Source organism: Cyprinus carpio, chromosome B23 (genome assembly GCF_018340385.1).
Source record: "Cyprinus carpio isolate SPL01 chromosome B23, ASM1834038v1, whole genome shotgun sequence".
In the NCBI taxonomy this organism is placed as follows: domain Eukaryota; kingdom Metazoa; phylum Chordata; class Actinopteri; order Cypriniformes; family Cyprinidae; genus Cyprinus; species Cyprinus carpio.
The window spans coordinates 408,281-415,193 of record NC_056619.1 but is presented as its reverse complement, the minus strand read 5'-3'; the positions used below and the strand labels follow the sequence as shown (position 1 = coordinate 415,193).

Below are 6,913 nucleotides of genomic sequence, written 5' to 3'. Positions count from 1 at the left end.
TTCTAGTAAATGGGCATTTATCCAAGGCAGTAAATTCTGCAGTGGTGTTCGTCAGGGGTGTCCTTTATCGCCTCTTCTGTACGTGGCTTGCATCGAGCCACTGGCACAGATCTTGAGAAGGGACAAATGGATGTTCACAAGGACTTAACGTTTCCTGGATGGGTGGACTGAACGGCGACCTGTGTTTTATACATGGACGACGTAAACTCTTTTAGCCACAGACATTTTATCCATACAAAGAGCATTGGACTTGACTGAGTGGTATGGTTTGGGACCACGGGCGCAAAGCTTAACAGGAACAAGTCCAAGGCCCAGCACTTCGGGCCGTGGAAGACGTTGGACACAGGTTGACTTGATTTGGATTTTAAAGTTTTAGGAGTAAAATTTGACAAAGAGGGTGGGAGGGACGGGGAAAACTGGACGGACATGTTAGGGAAAGTTAGGCAAAGACTGGGGTTTTGGGGACTTAGACAGATTATGTTTGATGGCAAGGTTTTTAATTTTTTTAATCTGTTATTTTACCTCTAATGTTACTTGTTTTGTTCTGTTTTTTACCCCACCCAGGAAGTTCCTGAGGATCTAGAGAGGGCGGTGTTTTATTTCCTGTGGGGGTCAAGTGGGAAAGACTTAAGAGGGAGGTGGTCAAAAAGAGAACCAGAAAACGGTGGAAAAGGCCTCCAGATAAAGACCCCCACCTGTTTTTAGGCAGCCGTTTCACTGCCCTCCACATAAAGTATGCTGTGACCCCACTATTTTGGATGGGGTCTTACTTAAGGACTCTAAAGATTTTATCCATGGATTTGAAAAGCCCAGTGTCTTTTAACCTACCTACAGGATATAGTTTTGTCAAAACGTTTTTAAAGAAATATCTTTTACAACAGCAAGATGTCACCATTTTGACTAATCACAAGTCTCTCATTTTCTGTTGTGCAGGACTGGGAACCAGTGAGTCCAGTTCGGGCATCACACTAAGTGAGGCCAAATAAATATGGCGGAATGCGGCTCACCCCGCTCTCCAGAACAGGCACAAGGACTTATTGTGGATGGTGGCTCATGAGATCCTCCCACGTCAGGGCGGTTATGCACTCCAGAGGCATGGCCAAAAACCCCCATCTGCCCTCGGTCCGGCTGCAATTCCCCAGAGACCGTCCACCACCTGCTCTGGGAGTGCGGCGCTGCGTGGGGACCCTTAATGGGCCAGGACTGCCCCCCTATATTTCCCGTGCCTACCAGCGGGTGGGGCCCAGTTCGGGTACCAGCTCGCCATCCTTGGGGTGGACCGGGGCTTGAAGGACTTGACGGCACAGGAATTTACCTCGCTCTGGCTCACCCTTAACGTCATCAAGGATGCCATCTAGGCCACCAAAACCTGCTGGTGGGGAAGCGCGTTACGACAACCCTCCATGTATGCGAGCTAAAGGTAAACATCAATGCTGCAGGGGTACCGGACGACGATATTCGGACGGGGTGCCAGGGTCGCACAGAGAGGGTCCCGGCAGGGCACCGACCCTGGCTGCCCGTAGATGCACCCTCAACATTCTGCCTGTGGGAACAGCGGGCATAAAGTCCATAAAGTGGCATCTCATGTGCCTGTTCTGGGGAGTGGGGTGAAGACCTACTTGATAAGGACTACCCCCGGTCTTGCACAGACGATTTTTCATTGGTTTTTTTATTGAGTTTTATCAATGGAATAGGTTTTTTTGACAGAAATATGAGGCTTGTTTACCTTTTTAATTAGGTATTTTACTTTTGAAATTGTTCACACCTTTTAAACACACCACAAACAGGGAATTTTAAAAACAATGCAAAACTTAATGGTTTTAATTTTATTTTGTTTTTTTTACAAAGTTTGTATTCCCTTTATTTAACCATGTGTATTCATATTTAACCGCTTGTTTTAACGTGTGCTTGAAAAGAAAAATGTGTGTACAAAAGTATAAATGCAAATGGAAAAAATGAAAATGGTGACAATAAAATTTTTCGAAAGAAAAAATCTGTTCTTATCAGTTTAATATCTGATACGTCCCCTACCCGGGGACTACATATTAAATTGATTTTTGGGTCACGGAGCTGGAGCCGGGCTTGCTCTGTCCACTTCAACGCATCGGCCTGTATATTGCAGTGTCTCCAGGAACGGTGTGCTTTCCCTTTTTGGGGATTGCCGCTTATTGTGATGAATAACAGAAAAAAGGAGTGAGGGCTTTGTCCTGGCTCCCCCTGAGGTCTGCCCTTGCAGATGCCGTGGTTGCTGTTTTATTGAGAGTTCTCCTCTGATGCACCCACTTGGGGTCTTGGAGTCTTTTGCTAATGAGCTGATGGCATCGGATCAGGTGTGTTTGGTTAAAGGGAGTCATCTAAAGCCCTATTTGGACGGGACTATTTTTCTAAACTACGTTTGAGTTTTGATTCTTACCACATGACTTCTGCAATTTTCATGTACTAATTCGGACGGGACTAACATCTCTGTGTTTATTACAGAGGTGGGAGGGTCTGTTTTGTGCATCTGGGCGTCACAGAGATCATGCGTTCTGTATGGGTGCATTTGCATATAGTCTTCAGATTGATTACCATTAGTATTATTACACAATAAATGCTAAAAACTAAATGGCTAGTATAGAAAAACCATGTTAATGTGTGGTTTCATTAGTTTAACTTTGTTTTTTTTTTTGTTTTGTAGTAGGCTAAACCCATGTTTTTATTTTCACTTTTCACTTTCACTTTCACTTAATTTTCATAAAGGTACAATCTGTAATTAAAACATTATGTAACTGAGTGCATAAATGAACTTGCATAATCTTACCTGATGCTGATATTACAATAGCCAGTATTAACAGTTCACGTGATCTGGCTTTTGATTTTTTTTTTTTTTTTTATTATTATTATTATTTATTATTATTTCTTTGCCGAGAAGCAAATATATCAAACACGCGTGGTAAGAGCATCTACGGTAATTTACGTTGGCCAAATCAGACAAGGAAACGCTTTGTGAAATAAATATCAGACATCACAGACATTCGCATTCGGATGGGATTAGTTTTCTCAGTGGATCACTGATTTTGTTGAAAAACAGTAGGTAATTTGCTCTGGAATTAGTACAGAGGTTGTGTGAGAAAAACACAGACATGGCAGATTCGGACGGGATTTAAAATCACCAAGTCTGTGAAACACAGATTTCTCTAACGACCCCCTGTAAAACTAGTCCCGTCCGAATAGTGCTTAAAACAGATGAGACACTTTACCCCTATTCGGACGGGACTAGTTTTACAGGTGGTCGTTTTACAGAATCGAAACTCAAACGTAGTTTAGAAAACTAGTCCTGGTCCAAATAGTGCTTTTGTCTCCTTTGTCTGAGACACTCGATTCAGATCTTCGAGTCTCTACTAATGAGCTGATGATCTGAATCAGGTGAGTTTGATTAAGGTGACATAGAAAGCATGCAGTGTTGGGCGGGCCGCCAGGAACGCGGTTGGGAAACACTGATCTAAAACTAGGGTTGGGAAGCGACGGCTTTGTGCCAACGCTTGGCAGTTTGCAGGCCAGTAACGGAAGGCAGCCGTCCTTCCTTTGCTAGGGGCAGGGGTTCACCGTTGATGAGGACGGTAGAGACGGAAATGGTACCCTCTGACTGGCCTGCCTGGGCCTTTATACTTACCTGGCAAGGTAGACACCATGCTCAAGCAGGCGGTTCACCCAGGGCGGAGGCTCGTCCATTGCACTCCGGCCGTGCTGACCCTTGTGAATTCCCCAAATGTGGGATCTCTCGACTGCATAATTTATGGTAGTGGAGGACTGTGTTCGCGCTCTCCCCTGAAAGTGCTGGTTGAAAAAAACAGATGGGTTTTCTCTCCTGATCCTTTTTTATACAAAGCGTTTGTTCTGGCTTACTTTTCGGGTTCTCAATGATCCAGAGAGCTGTTCAGAATGAGGGCTTCTGTCATACACATGGTATGGGTTGTGCGTGTGTTAAAAAAAAAATAAAAAATTTGCGCTCCTTGAAAAATCGGCCCCTGGTGGGCGGTTTGGTTCAAATTTCTCACAGACCACACTTTTCAAGTCGGTCGGACTGACTGTTGCTGAGCTGTTGCTGTTTTCATGATTGTTTGGTTGTCCATTTTCATTTCCTTTTCCTTTTTTTTCACCTTACAGCACAACACCAAGTGGCCAGTCGCAGCGCCCTTTTTCTCCTGACCACAGACTTAGCCCATGCATAGGCTTGCCGATTTGGGTGAAGTGATCTCATTCCTCTCTGGATTTATAGCCATTTTAGCAACCTGGGCCACCGACCTTCGAATGTTTTGAGGGCCCCTCACCAAGGAGAAATGGAAAATTTCCACTTTTTTTTTGGATGATTATTGACCGTCAGACTCCAGAGAATCTTTCTGTGCTGCTTTGGTTCGGACTGGGCCCAAATACCTGGTGCCTATACCTGGTGTTTACCTTTTGTTCAAAATCCAAAATAGCCGAAAATTTCACCAGAGCGACCTGCCAATTTTTTCGACAAAATCCAAAATAGCCGAAGATCGCATGGATTCTGATGACATGAGGCAGGTGGCTCTGCGACAAACGTTTTGGCGTGTTACGAGCGATGCCGTACTCTCCGCCGCAGCAGAGCCCACCATCGGAGGCTCGGCGATGTTGCAGACGGGGAGGGTCCTACCATGCGTTTCAGGTCTCCCTGACTTACCAAAGCCGAGATGGCCGTGGCCATGTCCCGCTTCCTCCCCGCTGCACCATAGCAACTTCGCTTCTCGGTCTTTTGGTTGAGGTCAAGGGACGAGACTGGGATCGACTCTCTTCTAGGCAAGAGCCTTCTGCCTGTTCAGTGGCCTGAGGTCTTGTTTTCTAGTTGAGAGAAATTGCACTCTAATTACTGTGGAGATAGAAAAAGGTAAGTCAATCATTTTTTTCTTTAATGCCATTGGTTTGTTGTATTTTAAGAGTATTTATTCACCTTTTTAAGTAATTTATTGTTTTAGACATATTTGTTTGTGTAGGTTTTAGTTGTGGTGCCTCCAAAATGTTGGCTGCCCGTGCCGGCATGAGGAGGCACCACAGTGTGCGTTTTTTATTCTTGGAGAAAGATGGAAAGTTATGTGAAATGTTGTTGACGTGAGTTTTAGGAATGTTAAACTGTTAAATGAGTTTTGGAAAAGGTTTGAAAATGTGAAAAACCAGGTCTCCCTGTTTTAAAGTGGAAAAACTGTCTGACAACACACGTTAAAGTGGTGATTGTTCGACTGTTTAATGAAACTGTAAATGGAGAAGACATTTGTCTGTGGCTGGGCAAATATTGCACTGTGAAGGGCCAGGCTATGAAGGTGGTTTGATGAGGACGGGTATCTGGAATTGCTCTTGGAGGGTGCCTATCAAAACAATGGGAAGACCCCAAGGCTTCCAAGGCCTGAGACATTTGCCATCCATGATAGTTCTTGGTGAAAACAGGGGGCTATATTCACTACCAAGGAATGCCCCAGCTCTGTCGCAAGTGTGGAGAGTTTGGGCACCTTGGGGAAGCTTGTGAAAAAGTATTTTGTCGAGAAAATGCAGAGAATTGGGCATACTTTTGAAGAATGTTCCAATGGCAGAAGTTTTGCAATCTCTGTGGAGACTGCTTCCCACCTCTACAGAGATTGCCCAAAGTCTTTTGCCAACAAAGTTAAAGCACACAAATGGCGGTTGAGGAGAAACAAACAAAATTACGACGAGAGGGTGGAGCAAAAAGATTCAAATCTCCCGCCCAAATCCAGTGATTGGTGGAGAAGGAACAGATGGACAGAGACAACGAGGAGGCAGAGTTAAGGAATGAGGAACAGCAAGGCGAGGAAAATAAAAGGGAAGAGAGTGGTGAGGACATTACAGAGGTAAGTGTAAAATGTAGGGGAGGACATAGATGACTTGCAAAAAGAAAGCCAAGCAAGTGAACAACTCCCCTGTGCTCAACCAATTAAAAAAAAGAGAGCAAAACACACTCCCCTCTCTTGAAAGAAATAGGAACAGGTAAAGTGGGAAAATTCTGTGACTCTTCCTCATCAGAGGACCTCAATAGATTAGTCCAAGCCACAGCGCAAATGAAATTTCTTTCCTCTATCGATTGAGCTGAAAAATCATCCACCCCCTAGAAACTCACCTTGTGAGTCAGAAGGGGAAACAAGCTCAATCTCCTGCTTCCAATATGGTGGAAAATGCAGACAGAGCTTGTTTTACAAGAATATATGGTTCCCTTTAATTGATAGGATGTGATAGTACAAACTTTAACCGAATTGTGAAGTATCGGATTTTTCCTCACTATATCCACATGCTTGTAGGGGCAAGCAAAAGGCTCCAAATAGAGAATTGGAACAAGCCCAGGAATCCACACTAGGACACAGATCACAGTAGGACCTATACCACTCCCAAATGAGTCTGGCATGGCAAGCCCAATTATAATATAGAATATTAGGCATAGCTAAACCACCCAGTTCTACTGGCAACTGTAAAGATTTGGATCTTTTGTCTAGGCTTCCTGCCATTCCACGCAAATCTAGAAAAAAGCACTTTCCAGCTCTGCAGAGACTTTCCTGCTTAACCAATAAGGGCAGCATCTGAAGAGGATACAATAATCGAGGAAGAATATTCATTTTGATTAAACTTATCCTACCGAGCAGCGAAAGAGGAAGAGCTTGCCGGCGGTTTAAATCTTTTTTAACAGTATGAATAATCGGGGAACAATTAAGTTTCCATAATTTATTCAGGTCAGTTGACACATTAATCCCAAGGTAAACAAATCCGGATTTGGACCATTTAAAGGGGAAGTTAATCAAAGATTCTGTATTAAAATAGCCCTAAAGGTAAGGCTTCAGATTTACTAAAATTTATTTTATACCCTGAGATAAAACCAAACTCATCAAATAAGGACAGCATTGTTGTATAGATA

General features: G+C 43.8%; 1 non-coding gene and 1 pseudogene across 1 annotated transcript; both read left to right on the top strand.

Moving 5' to 3' along the window:
* The first annotated feature begins 1,972 nt into the window (after positions 1-1,972).
* On the top strand, positions 1,973-2,147 carry LOC122142108 (annotated as a pseudogene).
* Positions 2,148-3,644: 1,497 nt separating this feature from the next.
* On the top strand, positions 3,645-3,810 carry LOC122142050. Its single transcript, XR_006158309.1, has one exon. It is a non-coding gene; the product is annotated as a U1 spliceosomal RNA (small nuclear RNA).
* The last annotated feature ends 3,103 nt before the right edge of the window (positions 3,811-6,913 follow it).